This window comes from Sorex araneus, chromosome 1, assembly GCF_027595985.1.
Source record: "Sorex araneus isolate mSorAra2 chromosome 1, mSorAra2.pri, whole genome shotgun sequence".
Taxonomy (NCBI): domain Eukaryota; kingdom Metazoa; phylum Chordata; class Mammalia; order Eulipotyphla; family Soricidae; genus Sorex; species Sorex araneus.
In genome coordinates, this window is record NC_073302.1 from 106132807 (window position 1) to 106160026 (window position 27220).

Genomic DNA, 27220 nt, shown 5'->3' on the forward strand with positions numbered 1-27220 from the left:
TAAATTAAAAAAATTTAAAATATTTTTGTTTTTTTGTTTCTGTGCATTTAGCCATTCATTTATTCATTTATTCATTTTTGTTGTATTTATGTTTCTGTGCATTTAGACATTCATTTATTCATTTATTTCTGCCCAATTCCATTCCTGTCCAGACAGTGACAGCAGGTTTCATGGTGTGTGTCTGTCTCGGGGTTCCTGGCTTAAGGAGTGAATGGGGCTCCGCCTTCCCCGCACCCCCCCAGCCCCCTTAAAAAGCCCTGGAAGGAGGGGGAGGGGAATTATTACCTGGATCAGTGGTACCAGCCAGCTTCCACCAGGTGGCTAAGCCCTGCAGAGATACTTTATCCAGACTAGATAAAGGGTCAGTCAGCTCATCCCAATTACATTTGTGGTGGGATGGAAGTAAAGATTAGTTTTAGTTTGGGGGCTGGAGCAATATAGTATAGGAGGTAAGGCACTTGCCTTGCATGCGGCTGACCTGGGTTTGATCCCCAGCATCCCGTATAGTCCCCCGAGCACTGCCAGGAGTGATCCCTGAGGGTAGAGCCAGGAGTAACCTTTGAACACTGCTGGATGTAACCCCAAACTTATTTTTAGTTTTTATTTTATTTTATTTTTTGCTTTTTGAGTCACACCTGGTAATACTCAGGGATTTCTCCTGGCTCTGCACTCAGGAATTACTCCTGGCGGTGCTCGGGGGACCCTATGGGATGCCAGGGATTGAACTCAGGTAAGCTGCATGCAAGGCAAATGCCCTCCCCGCTGGACTATCACTCCAGCCCCTTATTCTTAGTTTTTATTTTTATTTATTTTTTATTTTATTTATTTTTTATTATTATTTTTTTTTGCTTTTTGGGTCACACCCAGCAATGCACAGGGGTTATTTGTGGCTCTGCACTCAGAAATTACCCCTGTCGGTGCTCAGGGGACCATATGGGATGCTGGGATTTGAACCCGGGTCGGCCACGTGCAAGGCAAACGCCCTACCCGCTGTGCTATCTCTCCAGCCCCTATTTTTAGTTTTTAATAATAAAAAAAATCCTAAGTGACTAAACGCGTGGAGTGGAGAGAGCTCAGAGGCCTGTAGCACGTGCTTTGCATGCAACGGGCCGAGTTCCAGTCCCCGGTCGTCGTTCCCTTCCTGGGCCGATGTGGCCGTCCGGGTAGCTGGGAAGATAACGCATGTGTCTGAAACGCAGACCGGCTCCCCCAGGCCCTTCCCCTCGCCCGGAGAGTGACGTGGATTCTTTGTCCCTCTAAAGGCGCCTCTGTCGCCTCCAGTAGCTTTACTGGCCTCCACGACTTGAATCACGCGGCCGAGGTTGGCTTTGGCTCCGTGCGCTTCCTCCGGGTCCCATGATGACTTCCTGAATTTGTTGTTCATCCAGGGTAGAAAGGTTTTACGGGCAGCGGAAACTGGCTTCTCTGCACCTACCCCCGCGTGCCAAGGTCACCGCTGGCTGCCTGGAAACTGGGCCGCAGGATTCCCAACACTTCTGCCCCCGGCGCATGCTTCCTGTCCTGAAAAGAGCCGTGGGTCCTCTCCGCCTCTCCTGACTTCACGGAGTGTCTCGGAGTGTCCCGTCTGTGAGGGCAGAGTCCAGGCCGGGGACAGAGAGGGCCTCCGCACCCCGAGAAGGACAAGCCCAGCGGTTCTCACCACAGTCAGGGGGCACTGTGGCACTCTGGACACCGAGATCAGGGAAAACATGGGAAATTCACGGCGGGACCATGGTGGGCACTGAGACGGAGAGAGAGTTCAAGGTTGTAAGCGGATATTCTACCCAAACCATTTCTCGATCGACTCGTGTGAGGAGACATGAAACTAAACAGCAAAAAAATTTTATTTATTTTTTTAGTTAGTGAGTCACTGTGAGGGTGCAGTTACAGATTTATACATTTTTGTGCTCATGTTTCCCTCATACAAAGTTTGAGAACCCATCCCTTCACCAGTGCCCATTCTCCACCACCAGTAAACCCAGCATCCCTCCCACCCCCCCAATCCCGTCTCCCTCCACCCCACCCTGCCACTGTGGCAGGGCATTTCCTTTTGTTCTCTCTCTCTAATTAGGTGTTGTGGTTTGCAATAAAGGTGTTGAGTGGCCACTGTGTTCAGTCTCTAGTCTACATTCAGCCCGCATCACCCTTCCCCCGCATGGCCTCCAACCACATTTTACTTGGTGTTCCCTTTTCTGAGTTGCCCTCTCCCCAGAATGTGAGGCCAACTTCCAAGCCATGGAGTCAACCTCCTGGTACTTATTTCTACTATTCTTGGGTGTTAGTCTCCTACTCTGTCATTCTATATTCCACAGATGAGTGCAGTCTTTCTATGTCTGTCTCCTCTTTCTGACTCATTTCACTTACCACGATACTTTCCATGCTAAACAGCAAAATTTTTTAAAAAATTATTTTTTTAATTTTGGGTCCTAACTGGAGGGAGTTTGGGGTCATACTTAGAGAGGGCCAAGGGGGACCATACATAGTGTTGGGGATTGAACCCTGGATGGCTTCACACGAGGCAAGTTCTCTACCCATTGTACTGTTGCACCAGCCCCTTACCAACATTTAGAGATGAATAGTGCCAGGAACTACTCCTGGCAGTGCTCACAGGCCCTATGGAATGCTGGGGATTGAATCCATGTCAGCCACGTGCAAGGCAAACAGCCTCTGCCACTGTGCTATGGCTCCAACCCCCAAAGATGATGCTCTAACTCCATAATTTTAATGTTATATGCAGATTGTCTTGATGTTCTTAAAACAACAAATGGAGGAAAAGTAAATCTGCAGCTGTAGAAGCCAGAGACACAGTAAACGGGCAGGTCACAAGACCAACCCAGGTTTGATCCCCGCCTCTCTATATCCTCACCCAAGCCTTGCCAGGAGTGATCCCTGAGCTCAGAGGCAGGGGTAAGCCCTGAGCACCACTGAGTATGTCCCTCCCCCAACCACACCCCCAAGAAATCTCCAAATAGCTATAAGGCTATGATGTTAAAAAAAAATTAGTAGTGCAATAAATCAAGCCGTGGGCAGAGTGATTTTTTTTTTAAACTTTGAAACCATACAGAAAAGGGCCATGAAACTGGCTCAGTGGTTTAAGGGATTTCCTGGCAAGTGCAAGGTTGTGCATCTGGGGTCAGGATGATGCTGCAGTTTGTGATCCCAGGTGAGAAGGACCCAGAAGCTGGTTTACTGCTTGAAGGTCTTGTTCGGGCGAGTGCGAGGCTCTGTGCCCCTCTGCCCGCTGAGGCAACCCTGCCCCGCCTGCTCCGGGGGTTCCCCGGCAGGAAGGATGTCTCCTTCACTCGTCACCAACGGGGCTTCTCGTTCGCTAAAGCACCCAGGTGAAGCGCGAGGCCCTAAGTTTAATCCCTGGTGTCACGCATGCACCAAGGCAGCCCAGCCAACCCGGGGTCTGTGGTCGCTGGCATAAAGAGAATTATTCCTGCAGGCAGGTGGGGAGGGAGAACTCCTGGGTGAGTGAGTCAAGCACGGCTGTAAAAATGAGCACCTCCAAGCAGTCATTCAAGTTTTATCCTAATGGCATCGACTGGACGTGCGCCTGAGAAGGAAGCACCTTGGAGAGCAGAGGCTGTTGACGCTGTCGCCATAGTTACCAAACTGTGGCCCCGAAGCCACTTAATCCTGCTTGGGGGAAAAGAAGTGAGTAAACAAGCTCCAAGGCCATTTTTCATACCAGACTCATAAGCCACCCTACCGATAATGAAAATCATAAAGTCGATTGCTGTGTTGGACAAGCGTGATGAAATATTGCTGCTAGAGACTTGTTACTATTTTTTGCTCGAGTGGGCACCAGTAACGTCTCCATTGTGAAACTTGTTGTTACTGTTTTTGGCATATCCAGTATGCCACGGGGAGCTTGCCAGGCTCTGCTGTGTGAGTTCCTCCTCCTCCTCCTCCTCCTCCTCCTCCTCCTCCTCCTCCTTCTTCTTCTTCTTCTTCCTCCTCCCCCTCCCTCCTCTTCCTCCCCCCTCTTCCTTCCCACACCTGGTGATATTCAGGACTGATTCTTGGCTCTCTACTGAGGAATCACTCTTCGTGGGGTCCATATGGGGTGCCAGGGATCAAACTCAGGTTGGCTGCATGCAACACAAGTGCCTTACCCATTGTGCTATATTTGTGCTTTCTTTCGGCCCCTTATTTTAATTTTCATCCCTGAGGGAAATAACTATGTAAGGAAAGATTAATATCACATAGGATGTAAAATGGAAATAGAAAGAACACTATTATAAGACTCTTATGTAACATCCACATATTATTTAAAGAAGACTTGCTAAGTCAAGGCTTTATAGTATATAAACACTAACCCAATGACCGAAAGCTAAAAAGTAGAGCTGACAAACCAATAGCAGGAAATTAAGGGGGGGGGAATAAGCAGAAAACAGGTGGGATAAAGAAAGAACAAATAATAAGATGGCATATTTCATCTCATCCATCAGTGGAAGTGGTTTATAAACCCCTCAACCTCTAAGAACACGTTAGGTGCCATCAACTGAAAGGATCACTGTGACGTACTGTGAAGTGCTGAAAGTAATAGGAGGCACCGCATCTGATTCGGCACGGATCCCCATTTCAGAAGCAGCCAGGAAAAGTGCTCCTCCCAGCTCTTTCATCTCTATCTCTCTATTTCTAAACAATAGAAAGATAGGGAGATAGTTGATGGAAAATTCCTGGCTCGCTGGGACAGACAGAGAGATTTGAGAATGCAACATGTGGAAGGGTAAATATTGACTTGTTAGCATTGATCTCTTCCCAGGGGAGTGGGTGGACGAGGTCGGGGAGACAAAAGGTGATGGACAAAATGCAAACGTGCGCGTGACAAAGTGTCCCAAACCTCATGACATGCACTCAATGACATTACTGCTGACAACAAAAAGGAGTTCTGGACACAGACCAGGGCGAGGTGACTGTGTGGAAGCAACAGAAGGACTTAGCGCAGACAGTGGGTCTTTTCATTCTTAGTCTCTGGAACCTTAACGTGGTCTTTCGAAGAAAATGTTCCAGAACTCATTTGTGGAATGTAAAATAATGTAAGATGAGACTGACACCCAAGGACAGTAGACACAAAAGCCAGGAAGATTGCTCCATGGTTGGAAGTCTGCCTTATAAGCAGGGGGAGAAGGCAGCTGGGATAGAGAAGGGGTCACTAAGTCAGTGATGGTTGGAGGGATCGTTCAGGATGGGAGATGTGTGCTGAAGTAAATGAAGGACCAAACGTGATGGTCTCTCAGTAACTGTATTGCAAACCATAATGCCCCAAAGCAGAGAGATAGTGTCTGGGGGAAATTGTCTGCCATAGAGGCAGGGGGAGGGTTGGGATGGGTGGGGGATACTGGGGACATGGGTGGTGGAGAATGTGCACTGGTGGAGGGATGGGTGTTCGATCATTGTATAACTGAAACCCAAACATGAAAGCTTTGTAACTGTATCTCACTGTAATTCAATAATAAAGAAAATTCAGTAAAGAAAGAAAAAAACGTTGCAGGGATAAAACTAGGAGGTTTGGACAAACGGAGAAGTGTATTTTATACAGTGTATAGGAGTATTCTTGAGTCTGTGATTTGATGGAAGGAAACAGACGGGTGTGACGAAGCCCCGGGAGAGACCCGTCAGGGTTAACGCGTTGGCATGCAGCAGGCGCTGGCACCAGCACTGCCTGTTACTGGAAAGTGCTTACTCAGCGTGGCCAGAAACGCCCCCCAAAGTTAGAAATGAGTGGCTTGTTGTTCTTGGGTTGCAAGTAGCGGGCATTGACTTTGGCTGGCTTCAAGGAAAGAAAATGATTGGGAATAATAGAGAACTCGTCTTAGAATAGAGGCCGCTGTGGCAGGAGGAAGAAGGCAGGAAGGTCAACAAGGAGAAGGCCCAGGGCTGGGGCCGTTTGCTCAGCTGGTTGCATGGAAATGAAAGGATTCCCGACGGACCTTCTTGGGCCAGCGAGATAGAGCAGCACAGCGGGTAAGGCACCAGCCTCGCACACACAGCCGGGTCGCCGGGTTCGATCAGAAAGCCACAGGTTTGCTCTCCTCAGGAAGGAGAGGACTCTATTCCTCTAAGGCTGGTGAGCCTCAGGGCTCGGTCAGAAATGTCCTCGGACCTCTTAGAGAACAGCTCGACTTAAGGCAAAGGGAATAAGGGGAATAAGGGACATGGGTGAGAGCTCAGGTCCCCGCCGCCCCGCCTGTTCCCTGTAGAAGTCAATCATACTTTTTGGGGTGATGTTTTTCCTCTTGAAGAAGCAGCGCGTGGCCTCATGGGATCCGTCAGAGTCAAGCATCCTGCACGAGGTCACTGGACAGAGAATATTAATGGGGTTCGTAAAACAGCAGCTTAACTTGAACCACTGGACCGAGAAGGCAACGGGTGCTCAGGCAATGGGTCCACGGACACGTAGTCTGTCTCTACCAGGGCATCACATCCGCCTGCCCGCCTCCACTCACCCAGATGAAAACCCAAGGTCACGGGGTTAGGCGGGATTCTGCTGTTCAAACATTCATATTATTAAATTCTCAAATGTTGCAGAATTCCTTTATTATAGGGCTCAGCGTGAACGTTCAGCCTGCAGTAAATTCTATTGACAGAATCGCTCAGATTGCAATATTGGTAAAGAATGTGCATCTGGAATTTGGACGTAAGTTCACCTTTGGACTAAGTTTAGGAAGGCAAAGAGATTCACACATTTAATCCTTTCTCTCTCCTCAGAAGTGAACCCATTTCGAGGAGCTGGAGCAATAGTATAGCGGGTAGAGCATCTGCCTTGCACGTGGCCAACCTGGGTTCGTTTCCCAGCATCCCATATGGTCCTCTGAGCACCGCCAGGGATGATTCCTGAGTGCAGAGCCAGGAGTAACCCCTGTGCATTGCCAGGTGTGACCCATAAAGCAAAAAAAAAAAAAAAAAAGAGGTGAACCCATTTCAAGACCAGATTCCCATGAATGTCTTCAAAGTTTGAGCCCACCTACAACATGTTTTGGGGGGTGATTCTTACTCCACAGACTTTTTACTACTTCTTGGACCACGTGTGGCTGTGTTCAGGGCTTACTCTTGGCTCTGCACTCAGGAATCACTCCTGGCAGGGCTTGGGGGATCACGTGGGTTGCCAACCATCAAAGCCAGCTCCAGGGCTCTGAGCAAGTGCCTTGCCTATTGTCAGATCTCCCCAGCCCTCCTGTACAACTTTCAGGAGAATTAAGCTTAAGCCTGTAATAAATAATGATTTATTGAATACTACTCTTGTATATGTGGGAAAATAAACTAAAATCTTCTGGATAGGATTCACCATTCTAATTCAAGTAAGAACATTTATGACTCATGGGAGGAGGTGAAAATACGAAGATTACCAGGAGAAATTTATTCCTACCCTCGAGGATGACTTTGAGGGGTTCAAGACTTTAGTGGAAGAAATAATTGCAGATATGGAAATACCAATAAAACTGACAGGAGCCTGAAGATTATTTGTCCCAATCATAAAATATGAGCAGGTGAGGCTGGTGAGATAATACAGTCGGTATTTGCCTTGTATGAGGCCAAGCCAGGGTTGATCCCCGGTACCACATATGGTCCCCCAAGTCTGAAGAAGCTATTTGTGAGTACAGAGCCAGAAGTAACCCCTGAGTAACTTCCAGGTGTGGCCTCAAAGCCAAAAGATAAAATGGATGAGCAGAATATTGTATATTGCAAGGAAATGTTTATGAAAGGAAGAGTTAATTAATACCCCCAAACTTCACTGTGGGTGTATTTTAAGAAATTCTCAGGGCTCAAGACAGATGACTTTGTGTGCAAATACTTAGATTCCTGACACCACATATGGCTTATATGGGTCACAGAGCACTCCCAGGAGTGATCCTTGAGCACAGAACCAGGACTAAATCACAGCTGGGTGTTACTACTTACCCTCAGAAAAAAACATTTTTTTCATTTCACCAAAATTTAGCAGCCAGGACTCCGATGAGTCATCAGCTCCCCATAGTGAAGCGTTTGTCTCAACAATGAAACCATCACCAGTTAAGAGGTTCACTTGCTGCTTCTTAACATGTTACTGTCACTGTCATTCCGTTTCTCATCAATTTGCTCGAGTGGGCACAAGTAATGTCTCTGTTGTGAAACTTGTTACTGTTTTTGGCACATCAAATACGCCACAGGTAGCTTGCCAGGCTCTGCCATGTGGGCGGGCGAGATACTGTCAGTAGCTTGCAGGGCTCTCCAAGAGGGACGGAGGAATTGAACCGGGTTGGCCGCATGCAAGGCAAACACCCTACCAGCTGTGCTATCGCTCCCCCCCTTCTTAACATGTACACACATTAATTTAAAGGTGGATACATTGTTGTTTTATGCCAAATGGTACTGAAAAGTTAACAGTCTAAGCATCTTCTTAACATGTATACACATTAATTTAAACACGTGTACACTGTTGCTTTAGGCCAAAAGGTACTGAGAATTTAAGTCTACCATATTGTTAAGTGTGTGAAATGTCAAGGGACTCACTGTTTATAATGTTTTCTTTAGTCATGCTCTGGAATAGAACCTACATATATTCAAGATTTACTTGCATCAACTAACTGGGTTAAATACTGGGGTAAATCTTTTGCTTCTTTGTCAAGTGCTCAAAGACATATATAAAGGCAATCATGTGTACACACACATAGAGGCAATCATAAATGGCATAACTTTTGGTGGTGTTGAAGGAAGCATACTAGAAGTGTTCCTTTGTGAAATTTGCTGGGCCTGTGTCATCTTTCTATGCTTGTTGCTGTTTTGGGGTCACACCTGGAGGTGTTCAGGGCTTACTCCTGGCTCTGTTGTTTGGGAGCCACACCCAAAGTTGTTCAGGACTTACTCCTGGATCTTAGGGATCATTCCTGGAAGGGCTTGGAGGACCACATGGGGTGCTGGGGATGGAGCCTGGGTGGGCTGTGTGTGAGGCAAATGCCCTACCCGGGAACACCTTCTCAGGACCCTGAGAACAGCGGGTACATGGAGCTGTCCTTGGTACTGAACACACCTGCCCAATTTCTGTACCAGTTTTCTGCTGGACTTCTATCACCAATGACAACGAGACTGGGGCGTGTTTTATCTTCTTCCATTTTAAGAAATAGAACAATTTTTAGGGGGGGCTGGAGTGATAGTACAGCAGAGAAGGCGTTTGCTTGCATATGGCCGACCCGGGTTTGATCCCTGGCATTTCATAGGGTCCCCCGAGCACCACTAGAAGTAATTCCTGAGTGCAGAGCCAGGAGTGAGCCCTGAGCATCGCTGGGTGTGACCCAAAAAGTCAAAAAAAAAGAAAGAAAGAAAAGAAATGTCACCTTTGAGTTACTGTTTACATGCCATTGAGCACATCATTCAAACATAAAATGTACAGAGCAGGGCAAGTAATACCGCTGAAGGGCACCTGTCTCAAGTGTGGGAGGTCCCAGATCTGATCCCTGGCACCAGTAAGTAAATAATCTTAAAGTGTACAATTAATCAGATGTCAGCATAGTCACAAGGTTGTGTAATCATCACCACCCTCTGATTTGAGAATACCCCACACCGGTCAGTGGTCACTCCCCACTCCTCATCCCTCAGCCACGGCATCCTGGAGTCCACTGCATTTCTCTAGTTTGCTTATTTTGAACCTTTCAGGGAAATGGAATCATACGACATGTGGCCTTTGTCACTAGCTCCTCAGGCAAATCATAAATCAGAAGTTTACCCCTAATGTGTCAATATTTCTTGACTTTTCTTTGGCAAGTAAAAACCCATTTCATGGATCTAGCATGTCTTACTAATTGGGGCATCAGACTTTGGACTTTTCGGTTCCGTTGCTATGAACATCCATGTCAAAGTTTGTATATGTATCTGTTGTGCGCATATACTTTTCTTTCTCTTAAGCATAAACCTGGGTTTTATGATCTCTATATTTCATAAGCCTGAAATTGCTGGGTTTTGTGATCTCTATATTTCAAAAAGTTGGGGCTGGAGAGACAGTGCAGTGGCTAGGACCCTTGCCTTACAGGTTTGAACCGGATCTGATCCCCAGCAACTGGCATCTCATATTTTTCCTGAGCACCTCCAGGAGTGATTCCTGAGTGCAGCTCTGAGAGCACTCCCTGAGCATCACCAGGTGTGGCCCAAAAACCAATGTGTGTGTTTGTGGTGTGCATGTGTGTGTGTATTTCAAGAAGCTGATGAACAATTTTCCAAAACATCTATGTGGTTTTTTTTTTGCTTTTTTTTTTGGGTCACACCCGGCGATGCACAGGGGTCACTCCTGGGTCATGCACTCAGGAATCACCCCTGGCGGTGCTCAGGGGACCATATGGGATGCTGGGATTCGAACCCAGGTCGGCTGCATGCAAGGCAAATGCCCTACCCGCTGTGTTATCACTCCAGCCCCTATGTGGTTTTTTTTTTTTTATCCCTACAGCAATGAGCAATGATCTCACATCCTTGACATCATTTGTTATTATTTGCCTTATTGATTATATATGTATGCACAACTTTGGTGACATTAATTAAGTTAAATTTTGAGCAAAATAACTGTGTTCAGGGACCCCTCTTAGTTTATTTCTCAGAGTTTGCTCCTAGTGGTGCTCAGGGGAGTGTGTAGCGCCTGGGACAGTACCCAGTTCTCCTGCATGTAAAGTGTATGTTCCAGCCCATAGAGTTTCTAGTCTCAGTTTTAAAGTTTTGATACTGTGGGGGCAGGGGCAAAGGGTTGGACCAGACCTGGAGATACTCACGGGCTATATCTGCTCTGTGCGCAGAAGTCATTCCTGGTGATGCTTGGGAGAACCATATGTGGTATCAGGGATCAGACGTGAGTGTGGCGGGTGGATGATTTTCTTACATTAAACATTTTTTTATCAGGGTCATTCCAGGTAGGGATAGAGTGACAGTACAGTGGGCAACACGCTTGCCTTACACGTGGCCAACAGGGTTCAATCTCTGGGACCCCAGATGGCCCCCAACCCCCGTCAGGAATGACCTCTGAATGCAGAACCAGGAGTAGGAACTGAGCTCTGCTGGCTGTGCCTTAAAGCACACAAAAACATAAGAACACAGATTCAATCCATGCAATATGGGCCAAGGTTCAGTGCTTGAATCCAGTGGCTCAGTACTCGGCTCTGAGGTACTCAGGGACCACCTGGATAACACTCAACATTACCTGGAAGGGTGTGCAGTGCTGTGGGGTGAACTCAGGGCAACGGGCATGCAAGGTACATGCTCTACCATCTAAATTACCTCCCCAGCCCTCTGCCTTCTGGGTTTTAGCTATCCTGGTGGGTGTGAAGTTGTATTATATTATGGTTTTGATGTGTACTTACATTTTTCGTAAGACTAATGGTGTTGGGGCAGTAAAAAAAAACAGGAGGGAGAGAGAGGAGAGGAGAGAAGCGGAGAGGAGAGGAGAGGAGAGGAGAGGAGAGGAGAGGAGAGGAGAGGAGAGGAGAGGAGAGGAGAGGAGAGGAGAGGAGAGGAGAGGAGAGGAGAGGAGAGGAGAGGAGAGGTACAGGACACAGGGCACTTGCCTTGCATGTAGTCGATCCTGGTTCAATCCCTGGCACCACATATGGTCCCTATGTGCTGCCAAGGCCACTCAGGAGCACAAAGGCCAGAGTAGTCCCTGAGCACTGCTGTGTGTGGTCTTCAAACTCCCTTCAAGCTACTCAAACTGAAAAAACTAATGGTGTAGAACATCTTTTTTTCTCTTTTCATTTTTGTTAAGACACCATGATTCATAAAGTAGAGTTGTTTCAGGCATACAGTGTCCCAACACGACACCACCACCCGCCCTCCACCCAAGCCCCAAAGTTCCGAGCCCGCACCCTTCGCGGGCATATACAACATTTATTCCATATTACTTGCTCCAACAAAACTTAAAGGAATGGAAGTTTGAATTATTAGAAAATAAATCAATAAACTCAATTGTAATGATTGATTGCTAAGTGATTTTAATCAGTAAAAATAAGATGTTAATTCATTTCCAAGAATATGTAAAATCCCTTATCAAGCTAGAAGTAAATACACTTTTCTTAATCTAGTGGAAGGTAACAGCTTGAGTAAGTGCTCATCTCACAGTGAGTCAAATCTTGAAAAAATGATAATCAGCAGGCCTTTCCACTTGCCGCTCCATCATTGCAGGGGAGGCCGCCTCTGCTGACGTCACTGGGTCTTGTCACATTGGGAGGGGTCAGAGATCCTTCGGGCTCAGTTCGGCAGACCCCACACCTGTCCTGAGCCACATGAGTAAGTGCCATACTCAACGCCACTTGTTGGGAAGTTTGCCCTAACCTTCAGAGAAACTCTTTTAATGCTTCTTGCAAAACTGGTCTCAAGGCTATGAATTCCCTGAGCTGTTGAATGCCCATGAAGCTCTGTATCCTTCAAATCTGAATGATAATCTAGCTGGATAGAGTATTCTTGGGGAGGTTTTGTCTTGTTGAGTTTTTTGTACTATATCCCTCCATTGTCTTCTGGTTCAAAGAGTTTCATTGATAGATAAGCTGTATATCTCATGGGCCTTCCTTTGTATGTAAGTTCCTTTTTTGATCTTGTTGCTTTCAGTATTCTCTCTCTATCGTTGGCTTTTGTCATTTTGAGTTCACTGTGTCTTGGAGTCTTCCGAGTTGAGTCTGTTTTCTCTGGGCCTCTTGGATCCCTGTGTCTGTAATCCTCAACTCTGGGAAATTCTTATCAATGATTTCTTTATCTATTTTTTAAATCAATTTTTCCTTCTTATTCTTCAGGGACTTTGATGATTCTTATAATTTTTCCTCTTGAACTCAGTCCCTGGCTCTCTGGTATGCTGCTCATTTCTTTTCAAAAAATTTCTCCACCTTCGGGGCTGGAGCGATAGCACAGCGGGTAGGGCGTTTGCCTTGCATGCGGCCGACCCGGGTTCAATCCCCAGCATCCCATATGGTCCCCCAAGCACTGTCAGGAGTAATTCCTGAGTGCAAAGCCAGGAGTAACCCCTGAGCGTCACTGGGTGTGAGCCAAAAAGCAAAAAAAAAAAAAAAATTCTCCACCTTCTACTGTTTCCTAGATGTTTCCTCATTCTTGTTTTGGAACTCCTCAATCTTTTGCTCAAATTTTAATATTCTGCTACTCAAAGCCTCTATTGACTTTTTAATTTTTTTTTTTGCTTTTTGGGTCACACCTGGAAATGCACAGGGGTTACTCCTGGCTCTGCACTCAGGAATTACTCCTGGCAGTGCTCAGGGGACCATATGGGATGCTGGGAATCGAACCCGGGTCGGCCGCGTGCAAGGCAAACGCCCTCCCCTCTGTGCTATCGCTCCAGCCCCTTGATTGACTTTTTAAGATGTCACCTACCATGTTCTTCATTTCTGATTATAGTGACTTTTATTTTGACTCATACTTTCTTCAATTTTGCTCTCTATTTGAGCTCATTGAACATCTTCATCAGGGTGTCACTAAAAACATTGAGGATTTCGTGGTGTTTTTTATGTCTTTGGTGGTATTGTTTTCACTCACACTGAACTTGGTGGGTTTCTACCTGTTTCTCCCCACTGGTTTTCTAGTGTTCTCCCTGTGCTGAGGATGAGTCTTTATGTCAAGTCCCCCTGGGAGATGCTGGGGATTAAACCTGGGCTTGCGCTCTTCTGTCTCCACCCGTCGTCAGCAAATGAGAGGCAGAATAACTGTGACACTGTGTAATTCGTCAAGTAGAGATGTCACGTGGCTGCTTATGCAACTGTGTACTTCAGGACCTGTGGTGTGGGCTCCTTCATGTGGCTCAGGTCAGGTTTGGGGTCTGCCCAACTGAGCCCGAAGGATCTCTGACCCCTCCCAATGCGACAAGACCCAGTGACGTCAGCGGAGGCAGACTCCCCTGCAATGACAGAGCAGCAAGGCCTGCTGATTATCATTTTTTAAAGATTTTTTAATTGAGTCACTGTGAGATAGATGCTTACAAAGCTATTGTGATTAGGTTTCAGTCATACATCCCATCCCAACACCCATCCCTCTTCTAGGGTACAGTTCCCAGCACCAGTGTCCCCAGGTTCCCTCCCATCACCCCCACCCCCACCCCTGCCTGCCTCTATGGCAGGCGCTTTCCTTCTCTCTCTCTCTCTCTCTCTCTCTCTCTCTCTCTCTCCACACACCTCTCCTTTTGGGCATTGTGATTTGCAATACAGATATTGAAAGATTATCACATATATTCCTTTACCTACTTTTAACACTCAGTTCTTATCTAGTGTGATAATTTTCAGCTATTGTCATATTGGTCTCTTTTCTTGAACACCTACCCTCCAACCCACATACATTTGTGGTAGATTCCAACCACTGACCAGTCCTCCTATCCCTGTTTACCCTGGCCTTGGATATTAGTCTTCTACTATATATTTTTTATAGCCCACAAATGAATGCAGTCCATGTATATCTATCCCTCTCTTTCTGACTCATTTCATTCAGCATGATATTCCCCATGTCCATCCATTTATAGGCAAATTTCATGACTTCATTTTTCCTAACATCTGAGTAGTATTCCACTGTAGATGTGCCATGATTTCTTTATCCATTCATCTGTTCTTGGGCACTCAGGTTGTTTCCAGATTCTGGCTATTGTGAACAGTTTGTAGCACCCTGCTGATTATCTTTTACTGAATATTTTGGTCATTGGACTGGAGCGATAGCACAGTGGGTAAGGCGTTTACCTTGCATGCAGCTGACCCAGGTTTTATTCCTCCGCCCCTCTCGGAGAGCCCGGCAAGCTACCGAGAGTATCTCACCCACATGGCAGAGCCTGGCAAGCTAACCGTGGCATATTCGATGTGCCAAAAACAATAACAAGTCTCACAATGGAGATGTTACTGGTGCCCACTCAAGCAAATTGATGAACAATAGGATGACAGTGCTACAGTGCTACAGTTATCTTTTTTTGCTTTTCGGGTCACACCCAGCGATGCACAGGGGTTACTCCTGGCTCTGCACTCAGGAATTTCTCCTGGTGGTGCCGGGGGACCATATGGGATGCTGGGAATCGAACTCGGGTCGGCTGCGTGCAAGGCAAACGCCCTACCCGCTGTGCTATCACTCCAGCCCGCTACAGTTATCTTTTAGAAGAAAAGCCTATTTAAATTATTCACCAATTTAAAAGTTTTAGTTGTCTTTTCTTTTTACTATGGAGGTGGTAGAGTTCTTTGTATATTAGAAATATAAGCACTTTGTCAGATACATAATTTGGATGAATTTCTTCCCAGTCTGTAAAGTGTCTCTCTGCTGTCTTGGTGGTACACAGGAATATGTTGAGATGTTTTTGGGGGTGGGGCAAGGTCACACCAGGCAATGCTCAGGGGTTCCTTCTGGCTCTGCACTCAGAAATTACTCCTGGTGGTGCTCAGGACACCATATGGGATGCGGGAGATTGGACCCCGATCAGCCTCCTGCAAATCTTCCCTGCTGCATTATCTCTGAGGTCTCCAAAGACTATGTCCTTCAACAGTGATTCTCCTCAAGCCCTCCCTCGGCGTCCTTTAAGGCGTCTGAGTGGAATGTAATGCTAGTTTCTGTGCTCTGAGAGGGACCTCGTTTATAAATCATCGCTGGGGAACAGTATGTGACAGGAAATGGTGGTTCTCTGGTAAACTGGATGACAAGCACGTGTCACTTCTGTCCTATGCGGGGTCTGCGTGCCTCCAACACTAGGTGTTGCTCTTAACCCAAGTGCATGAGCCTCTTAGTCAAACACACTCTGTTTGAAAATGATAGCTGGGAAACAAGGAAAAGGAAGCACAGAAATATTCAGCCCATGACCTGTTTTCCTGTACCAATTTTTGGCCAAACAAAACAAAACAAACAAACAAACAAACTCCACCCAACTGTACAGAGACAGATTACTCTATTTTTAAATAGGAAAATATTGCCTTCTGCAAGAGTTCCCACTTAGAGGAAAATAAGGGGGAAAATTTCAGGGAAAGAGAGATAGGACAGGAGTTAAGGCTCTTACTTGCCTTGCATGCAGCTGACCCAGGCACATATGGTTCCCCAGGTACTGCTAGGAGTTAGCCCTGAGCACATAGATAGGAGTAGGAATTGAACAAATCAAGAATGAAAAGAAGAAGAAGAAGAAGAAGAAGAAGAAGAAGAAGAAGAAGAAGAAGAAGAAGAAGAAGAAGAAGAAGAAGAAGAAGATGATGAAGAAGGAGGAGGAGTAAGAGGAGGAGAACGAGGAAGAAGAAGAAGAAGAAGAAGAAGAAGAAGAAGAAGAAGAAGAAGAAGAAGAAGAAGAAGAAGGAGAAGAAGAAGAAGAAGGAGGAGGAGGAGGATGAAGAGGAGGAGGAGGAGAAGAAGAAGAAGGAGAAGAAGAAGGAGGAGGAGGAGGAGGAGGATGAAGAGGAGGAGGAGAAGAAGAAGGAGGAGGAGGAGGAGGAGGAGAAGGAGAAGAAGAAGAAGAAGAAGAAGAAGAAGAAGAAGAAGAAGAAGAAGAAGAAGAAGAAGAAGAAGAAGAAGAAGAAGAAGAAGAAGAAGAAGAAGAAGTAGGAGGAGGAGGAGGGGAAGGAGAAGGAGGAGGAGGGGAAGGAGAAGGAGGAGGAGGAGGAGGGGAAGGAGAAGGAGGAGGAGGAGAAGGAGGAAGAAGAAAGGAGAGGGGAGGGGAGGGGAGGGGAGAGGAAGGGAGGGGAGGGGAGGGGAGAGGAAGATGTCAGGGCTAGAGACGGAGGTGGTAAGGTGCTTGCCTCGCATGCAGCCAACCCCAGTTTTTATCCCAAAACTATGCATGGTCCCAAGAAACACTAGGGATCCCTCCTGAGCACAGAGCCAGGAATAACCCCTGAGCACGGCCAGATGTTGCCCACCCTTCTCACTCCAAAAGAAAAAAGAAATCTATGAACAGAACGATCAACTTTATTGACTATTATTTTTTAAAAGTTCTAAATACACCTTTTTAGTGGCCCAAAAGTGGCACATTTAGCACCAAGAGATGGCCGAGGGGCCAAAAGTGCCTGCTGTGCAAGCTCGAAACGGGAGTTCAGTGCCCAGCGGCACTCACTGCTGTCTGGGTTCCTGACGCTGCAACCGTGAGTGTCTCTGGCATACAGCCAGCTGTGTGTGCAGGCACCACAAGCAGCTAGAAGGCCACGCAAGTGACAGGGAGTGACCCAGACTGAAGCTTACTGCTATGCAAGAGGAAAGCAGGGGACAGACGGAGGCTGGAACTGGAGCAGGAGCATCAGGCAGCCATAGTGACCCCATGGAACCCGCCAGAACCTAACCTTCCACGGCTGCTTCACCTCGGCCGGGAACAGCGGGGGCTGCAGCTGGAGCAAGGGCACCACAGTCCCCTGTCCCTTCTCTGCTTGTGTTGCAGTGACGCTGGGTGCACACACTTGGTTGTGCTGTACCCTTCAGCTGTGGTCCCGGCACACCCGTGTACACGAGACGGCTCACTCTGTCCGGGCAAGGGATCCCAAAGGGCAGTGCTGCTGCTTGTGGCAGGCGACCACTGAACTATCCCCAGGCCCCAAGCCACGGACGTTTCTGGAAAGACAGACTTGGAGGGTGGCTTGGAGCTCAACCTTAAAAGCCAACTGGACTGTGCTAGAATCCTGACTCACGTTCCTACTTGGTGAAATGGGTCAAACGAAGTTTCTCGTGGTGCGTTAATGCGTGGAGTCAGGTTCTGTGAGGGACAATGTGGCTTAGAATAATACATGCCAGAGATTTTCCTTCTGCCTGTACCCCGGAGTGTGGCATTTAGGGGCCCCCCTGGTTTCCTGCTGAGGTGAGTGTTAGACTCTTGAGAAGAGTTCTGGCCAGCTCTTCATTGACCCTGCCCGCTTTTTCAAGGCCTTGCCCTACACATCTCTTGTCCTGGGGTCTCACATTCCTTTTGCTCTGGTGAGTGAGTGTAAGGGGAAGACAGATCTGAATCTCCGTATTTCATTCCCAGAGTCTCTGAGTCTATTTCAGCACGATCTCTCAGCCCTGGTTTTCTTTCTCTTGGAGTCTCGCTGCCTGTTTGAAGGGTAAGCGACACCCTGCCTTGACTTGCAGGGGTGCCCTAATGATGGTGGCTCACCCTCACCCTCTTAATTCCCAGATACATGCTTCCAGATCACAGGAGATGCTCATGTATGTGAAAGATGTGGAAGGTACAAGTGTATCTTTCAAAAAAAATCTGCCTCTGGGGGTCGGAGTGATAATACAGCTGTTTCTTGCACACAGCTGACCCAGGTTCGATCCCCAGTACCCCATATGGATGGTCTCTTGAGCACCTCTAGGATTAATTCCTAAGTGCAGAGCCAAGAGTAACCCCTGAGCATTGCTGGGTGTAACGCAAAAAAGACAAAAAAACAAAACAAACAAACAAACAAACAAAACAAAACACACAGAAAAGAAACCTCTCTCCTAGGAAGTTCCAATTCTTTTTGGAGAGGTTTTCATCCCCTAAAATCCTCATAACTGGGGCCGGGGCTGGCCCTCCCCTCCCCTGTCAACACAGTACTCGGTTCTCAGTTTTAGGCTCCTTCCCCTGGGCCGCTCTGCCTTCCTGAGAGGTGGAACGGGGCCTCAAAGGTGACTGAGGGATTGTAAAGGGAGATGAGGGGTTGTGATATTTAGCTGCATATAAAGAGCGCAGGCAAGAAAAGGAAGCGGGTTCAGTGTGCAGCGAGGGGGCCTGCGGCACAGGAAGAGAAGGAAGGCAGGAAGGAGCTACGTGACAGCATGAGATAAGGGGCAGAGAGTGAGCTGGGAACTGGACTCTCTCTCTCTCTCTCTCTCTCTCTCTCTCTGGCTTCTGGGTCACACCCCGTGGTACTCAGGGTATTATTCCTGGCTTTGTGCTCAGGGATCACTCCTCACGGGGCCATATTAAGGTGCCGAGGCTCAAAGATGGGTTGACTGGGTGCAAGTCATCTGGCCCTGTGAACTGGACCGTCCTAAGGTGCTGGGGTGTGGCCGTCAGCATAAGTTGTGAAGCAAAGCAGTGTGACGGCTTCGGCGTGGAGGGCTTGAAGAGCTGAAAGCCGCTGGGGTGAATCCACATTGATGAGGCCCAGAGTTCGCTCCTGTCTCTGTGTTGAGAGTGATCGTAGGACACAGAGGACACAGGTGGCAAATGCAATGTGGGCGTGTGTCCTGGGGAGTTACTGCAGTGGGGTGAGGTTGGAGCGGGGGAGGGGCCTGCCTTTCAAACTGTCATCTTCTTCGTGATTATTTGATCGCCCTCTTCAAAGCTCTGTTGAGGCCCTATTTGGGAAAGAGGCAGGAAATAGATTTTCTCCTGGAAAACCAGCTGTGAAGTGTTAATCTAAATCACACCTGACCTGACTCAGGATGGCCTCAGGGTGCCACGAATGCCTTGTTTCTCTGCAGGAAGTTCACAGGAGCCCAGCCCCTACAGAGAAAGCGTAGATGCCATGCAGGAAAGGAAGTGCATCTAAGTCTTTATCCCCCCAGACGCTGTTAAGTCTAAATATTCAGAGTTAAAGAGGTAGAGCTAGTGGGTTGTTAGAAACGGCAACGTAGAGGGCTAGGGCTCCCCCTGGTGGCCATTACTAGACAATGCTTCGGCTTTAAATATTCCGGAAAAGGATGGATTTGAGGAAACTGCAAGCAACTGATGCATTTCCCCAGAGCTGAGCTATCGAAACACCTTTCATTATTCTCTTCCTACCAAGCATATTTCTCTTCCTGGCCTGAATTTGTCCCCAAGGACTAATTCAGCGAATCGTTTCATCCCACACATTATGACCCAGTAATGTCCAACATTATTTGAAAATTAGCACTTCCTGTAAGGTCTCCGGCAGTTGAAAGACCACCAGGCCTGGTGCCAGAACTGTGGGCGGAGTCCTAGCCTTGACGCAATGGGATGGTGCAGACAAAGGTTCTTCTAGAAAGAGCTGAGGGAGAGAGAACATTGCTCGATGGAGTGGGAGTGTTGCCAGACCCTGCTCTAAGTCCCCAACACACCTCCCCTCGGACCCCGACGATGAAGCACTGAGCTGCTGTCTTGGTTTAGTGTCTGCAGAATCTGAGGCTCTGCGATGTTGAGTGAATTGCCCCAATTTGTTTTGTTTTGTTTGGGTTGGGGTTCCCTTCCTCCCATATACAACGCTACCATTAAAATTCTGGTAAAGTGATTCTTGGTGGTGGAATACGTGCACTGGTGAAGGGATGGGTGTTTGAGCATTGTATAACTGAGACTTAAACCTGAAAGCTTTGTAACTTTCCACATGGTGATTCAATAAAAGAATTAAAAAAAAATTCTGGTAAAAAGAGTTAATGTATTGTCAACAAAAAAATGATTAAGGATCACCGAGATAGTCTATTGGATTAAAAATGAGGTCAAGACTTATGGGTATTAGGAACTGAATGTTTGTGTCCCCTAAAATTCTTGGGTTGAAGCTCTCATGTGGCTGTGTTTGGAGAGAGGGCCTTCACGGAAGTAAGTGAAGTTCCACAGCGTGGGGTCAAGGGCAGCGTGGTCCCGAGCCAGAGGGAGTTATCTCTCTATGAGACCAGAGTGCTCTCTTTCTCTGAGGGAACTGTGGTAAGTGGCAGATGTCTGGAAATGGATCATGCTGGCAGTTTGATTTTCAGCCCTAAGGAAGGAGAAATTTAAGTAAGGTGGAGGGACTTAAGCGAATCAATTTCCCTTGAGTGGCTTCTAGACTGTTTCCGGAAGATCACTAAATTAGAATCCAGCTTGCTAAGAAGTTGGACTGTAATTTCTCCGGAACTTTGGGTTCCATTAGGGAAGGGATCAAAAACCCCCTATGAAAAATGGAGGTTTTGACCAGTTGCCATCTAGGTCAGGTGTCTGAAAAATTTTACCCCTGATTCACAAGAACTTGAAGAACCGTGAAACTGTTTCCACATTTGAAAGTTAACATCTAAAATTTTGCATTTAGGGTGGCGTGATCGGGTAGCAGATCGGGTAGGGTGCTGGCACTGCATGCGGCCTTTACAGGTGTGACCTCCCAAAGCCGGGACTAAGACCTGGGCATACCTGTGTGTGGCTCCAACTCCTAAATAGACAACATTTTCCATTTAATATCAAACAGGGACAAATCCTCAGCCTTTGATTACCTGACTCAGATTCCCAAAATGTGGGGGGAAATATGGGCTAACGAAGAGATGGAATAGAAGGAACATAAAGACACTGGTGGAGCATCCTGGGTACTTTGGTGGCTGTGCTGGTGAGGGACTTGCAGTAACTTTATAAATCAACACCATGAATATTGTCAGTATTGTGGCCATGTTACATAAACTATAATGAAGTCAACTTAAAAGTAGCACTGTCGCACTCTTGTCCTGTTTTACATCGATTTGTTCCTGTGGGCACCAGTAATGTCTCCATCATGAGACTTGTTACTGTTTTTGGCATATTGAATACACCACGGGTAGCTTGCCAGGCTCTGCCGTGTGGGCGAGATACTCTCGTTAGCTCACTGAGAGGGACAGAAGAATCGAACCTGGGTCAGCTGCATGCAAGGCAAATGCCCTACCCTCTGTGCTATCGCTCCAACAACTTAAAAGTAAAAAAAAAAAATCCATTTGAAATTTAGTTTTAAAATGTATAAATTTCACTTTATTGTCAACACCATCATCTAAAAAGATCATAATGCCGAATTTTCCAACAGACTAGAAAGAAAATATTAGAAATTCACTCTCTTTTCCAAATGACTGCCATCTCACATCCTTTTTTTTTCTCACTGAAATTCTATTTTTGATCCCTGCTCATTCTGAGAATTCTGCTGCAGTCTATTTTACGTTTGAAAAGTTTTTATTACCTAAAATTGCTCAAAAGATTTATTGTAACTAGTACTAGTACAAAGTAATCAAGACTTATTGTCCACAGTCAATTTTAACTAGATGCATCTCTTTTGAGTTCTGTATATGAAGATTAGTAGAGAAATACGTTTTCATCTTGGTTCTATTCCTCTCTGGGGCTTGTACAGGTTCTAAAGGACGAAGATGTGATGGCCATGAACACAAAAGAAGCTCAAAAGATACACAAAAGATACACAAAAGAATCTCGGAAGCAAGCAGTGCATTGCAGAGACGCCCCCAGACCTTGTGCCAGGCCAGTTCCACTGGGGAGCCTCAGACGGAGCAGGCATCGTCCCTCTCCCTCCCCACTAGGAATCCCGGGGGCTGCCGACTTCCAGAACCCAGTGAAAAGCCCTGGTACAGGGGAGCAGTGCCGGGAAACTCCAGGCCTCAAGGGATAGGGGAGGGGCTGGCCCTTCCCATCTCCCCGTCCCTATGAGACCCTGGATGTCACGCCCACGAGCTGCCTCCATCTGCTATGGAAGCTCCTTAATGGCCACAATCCAGAGACACACAAAAGAATCTTGGAACCGAGCAGCGCGCTGCAGAGATGTCTCCAGATTTCTCCAGACCCTAGTTATCTAAAATTCTAGAATTCTAGGAGCATCTTGGAATTCGCAACGCTACTCACAACAAGCAATACAGCATAAAATATCCAGCATCTGCTTTTTCGGCAGGTTTGAGTGGCTGCGGGAAAATTCAAAATCATGGTAGCCGGAAGACATAAAGGTGGCGGGACTGGTGTGGGAACATTGGATGTAATCCGTTATTGTGAACAACTTTATAAAAATAAATTAATAAAATAAAGGACGAAGATGAGCTTTGTTGTTGCAGAGTCATTATATTCTTTTCCATTCTTCCCTCCCCACTCGCCCTCTCCTTTGCAGCTATGGATGGGCGGTTGCCGTGGCCAGGGGTCACACACATGCCTGACTGCGGTGCTCACCTGTGCTCAGGAGGCTGACCGTGAGTCCCATGGCCTCTGTGCTCATTGTGGTCTGCTCTCCTTGCATTGTGGTGCTGCGGGAGACATTCTACTCTGAGGCACTCGAGGTCATGGCTGGGTGTTGGGGACAGCTGGGCTCCCAACGTGGTCACACAGAGGCGTAGCATGCCATTTCAGACATTCTCCAAGCATGTTAATATCTGCCTGGATGATTTCTTTAGAATAAAATTCTGTGTGGCCGAAGTCAAAGGATGGGTCCAGTATTTCCATGAATGCTGGAAGTCTTTATGTAGCACCGTTCTCTGCGTGCCCTTTCACTGAAATGCTTCATTTTCACGGTGAACTCACTTTGATTCCGAACCACTGTGGCAGGGATTGACGCTGCCCTGCCAGGTCTCAGCCAACCCAGCCCGTGGTGACGCGTGACAGTTCCCTCAGTTCCTGTTCTCTTTGCGAACCGCTCAGTGTGCCACCCAAGCGAGAAGCCACCGTGGAGGCTGGAGCAGATCATGACCACAAAGGCCCCCGAAGAAGCAGGAGTATTTCCTGGCTTTGAAGTGGCAGAGCTATAGTAAAATTAACTTTACTTTTGCCTCTGCTTCTTAACTAGGGTGCAAAAAAGGGAAGCAAACTGTCTTTTGAGGTTCAGTCTTTCAGATGTGAATCCTACCAGTCCACTCAATAAAGTGTTTTCTCCTGAAGCCCTTGGTGTCCTGAAAATCTGTTTGAGATTTTTGCTAGACCATACTTCTCCCAAGAACAACTCTTGGGGAATTTGAGGCTTCCTAGGTAAATTGAAAACATACTGTAAGAGTTCACCTGTTTTTCCCTACGAAGTTATGCCTTGTAGTCTTAGAATTGTAAAGCACATCAGGCAGGCATTCCACAATCAACAAAATGCTAAAAAAAAGGGCTTTCAAATAAATACCTGAGTATTCCTAGCAGAGTTCATTTCTTCAGAAAACTAACAGTACTTCCTCTGAAGGCAGAATAGTTCACGAACCTGCAGAACTAGAATAAACTAAAAAAGTACACTTCCTGTGAATACTTTAGAAATATACAGCATTGATGTACAGATTTTTGCCCGAAACTATTTTTAATTTCTGGATCTTCTAGGGAAGACCCAAGTCTTCTAGAGAAGATTTTGGGAAATTCCAGAGTAAATATAACAGAGTATTTTCACATTAATTCAATATGGCTTACAGACCTTTATTGATGTTAGAAACAATTTCTTTAGATACATAGAGGAAAACATAGGCAGAAATTTCCATAATATTGATTTTGCAGAGCTTTCTCAGTAATTTGACGCTACTGGTAAAGAAAACAAAGCAAAAAATAAACAAATGGGACAAGATCAAATTCAACAGGTACACTGCAAAAGAAACTATAGTTGAATTGAAAAGACACCCTACTGAATTGGAGAAAATATGTTTATGCCAAAAAATGTCTAGGCATGCAAAAAGTTCAAGAACAATAATGAAACTACCCCATCAAAAAACTGGGGAGAAGAGTTGAACAGACACTCTTGCAAAACAAAATACGTATGATAAACACAGGACGAAGTATTCATCAACACAAATGGAAATGAGAATGAAATATCACTTTATACAGTGAGAATTGACTGACATAAAAAGGCCTGAAACTACCATCATTAGCAGGGATGTCATAAATTGGTTTAGCCTCCATGGAAAAAAATTTAAGAGACTTTTCAGAAATTGAAAATAGAACTATCATATGACTGAGCAATCCACTCTTTGGTACTAATATCAAGAACACAAAATACTAATTAAAAAAGAAAAATGCACACTTGCTGTGGCTATTATAAATAATAAATAGTCAAGATCTAGAGACAACCAAAGCTCACAAAGCAGATGAGCATAGACAGAGATTGTCGTGTGTGTGTATATATATATGTGTGTGTGTATATATATATGTATATATATGTGTGTGTGTATCACTGTCACTGTCATTCTGTTGTTCATCGATTTTCTTGAGTAGGCACCAGTAACGTCTCCATTGTGAGATTTGTTGTTACTGTTTTTGGCATATCGAATACGACACAGGTAGCTTGCCAGGCTCTGCCGTGTGGGCGGGATACTTTCAGTAGCTTGCCGGGCTGTCCAAGAGGGACGGAGGAATTGAACCCAGGTCGGCCTCATGCAAGGCAAATGCCCTACCAGCTGTGCTATTGCTCCAGCCTATATATATAATCAGTTATAACTCTTTGCATGATTTATAACTGAGTTTGGGTGACACAGGTCCTTGCTGGTCCTTCGTCAGTGTTTATCTTCTACTAAATAATGGAATGTGTATTGTTACATACTGTATGATACATAATGTATAATAATATATCCAGGGATGGCAGAGCTTTGCATCCAAATCCCAAGGGTTTGCATTGTGACTCACTTATAGATACTTGCCAAGGTCTCCTCCAAATAGCACCTTTATCTACCACAGTCCTACAAGCACCATTGGACCTGGTGGGTCATGTTCCATGTGACAGAGTATCTCAGCCCGGACAACAGCTTGGACCTGTAGTAGAATCTCTTCTTGTCAGGTGTTGTGCCTAGTTTTATAATGTTAGGAGGGACCAGATAGAACAATTTACCCTTTGCCTTAAAAGTGCTACTGTGCTCTATTGGACCCCTAGAAATTACACTGAGGTCGAAGGCCCCTAAATTTTGGGAAGACTTACCATCTTGAAGTGGAAGCATCTTATCAATATGTATACATTAATTAGCACTTCTGCCTTCCAAACCAACCAGCAAATTGTCAGTGTACTGAATGAACCTGTTCTGTAGAAGGGGAAGAAGGGCTCAGGCTGAATTGTGACATTTGGCCGAACAATATACCTTTGGTTATGGTATATTGTTGGTCTTGACAGTAGAGTGTTAATTCTTTCTGATGATTTCTCAGCAGGTACAGACAGAGAAAGCATTTGACAGGTCATCAGCTGCGAACCAGGTGCTAGGAACCATGTTAATTTGCCCAAGTAACAATATCTCATCTGGAATAGAAACATGACCACATAACTAGATGTACGAAAATCCAAGGCCAGGCCATAAGACCCATCTGTCCTCTGGACATGCTAACTAGACAAATGGATAAAGGATGTACAACTTTCAAGTTCTCAGTGGTGACACTAACCTTGGCAAACCTCCTTACACCTTCAGACAGTGACGGTTCTAGTAACTGGCCTTTTCTTCTTTATAGAGGTTAGGGGAGCAATGTGGGGATTCTGATGGTTGCTGAGCATGTCTCGTGTGACTATGCATTCTGCAACTGGGGAACTGACACAGGGCATTCAGTGACCCATCTCTAATGGGAGGTGAATCTAACCTAAAACTCCATGGATCACTTGACCTCTCCAAGGTGCTACGCTAAAAGGTAAGAGAAAAATCACTGGGTTTTTAAGAGTTACTGTCAGGTTAGAGCCATTGCTTACCAACCCCCACACAGTTTGACTGTTTACCCAATGCACAATTACCCTGATAAAATGGCCACAGGACTGTTTGGGGGAAACCTGGGGAAAAAATAAATTATAATAAAACATTATTGGCAATGCCGCTGGGTCCTTCCAAAAATGACCCAGACCCCACTTTTATTCGGAATCCTGGGCATGTAAAGTGGTTCAAGTCTGGGAATTGATTGAGGTCCTGTGACTTTGTTTTGGTGATGTAAGGTAGGACTTCTGTCCATCAGACACACCATTCTTTCCCTCACTTAGACCAAGTATGAATTCAGTGGTCATCCCTGTACTTTCATATCTCTGGTCATAAGATCAGATGACTGTCAGCTTCCGGTGTCCATTTCAGTAACTACACCCACATAGTTCATATTTTTTTCCTATTATTTACATTTATTTATTTTTGGTTTGGGGGCCACACCTAGCGCTGCTTAGGGTAACTTCTGGTTTTGTACTCAGTAATCACTTCTGGTGGTTCTGAGAGGACCTTGTGGATTGCCAGGGATCAAACTTCGGTTGGCTGTGTGCAAGGCGAGTGTCTTGCCTTCTGTACTACCTTGCTGGCCCTATTTCCACTATTTATTCATGTAGAAATTATCCAAAATTTACTCAGCTTTCCGATTTACATCTGAGTACAGAATCTCCATAACAAGTTCAAATTGAATCCATTCCTTCAAGTCTGTGGAGAACTATGAATCATCACTGGCATGCTAAGAATACCACAAACACCATCATATGATCAATTCAGTCCTTTATTAGGGAACCAAACTTTTTTCTGTTGTTGTTTTGGCTTCTGTTGGTGACCTCTCCTGACTTGACACTCAGGGGACCAACACAATGCCAGAAACCAGACCCAGAGTCACCTGCAAGCCAAATACTCTACCACTGAGCCACATCTCCAGACCCGTTTTTGAATCTGAAATTAGAACTAGGAAGAAAACTCCTGGCTTGGGGCTGGAGTGATAGCACAGCGGGTAGGGCGTTTACCTTGCACGCAGCCGACC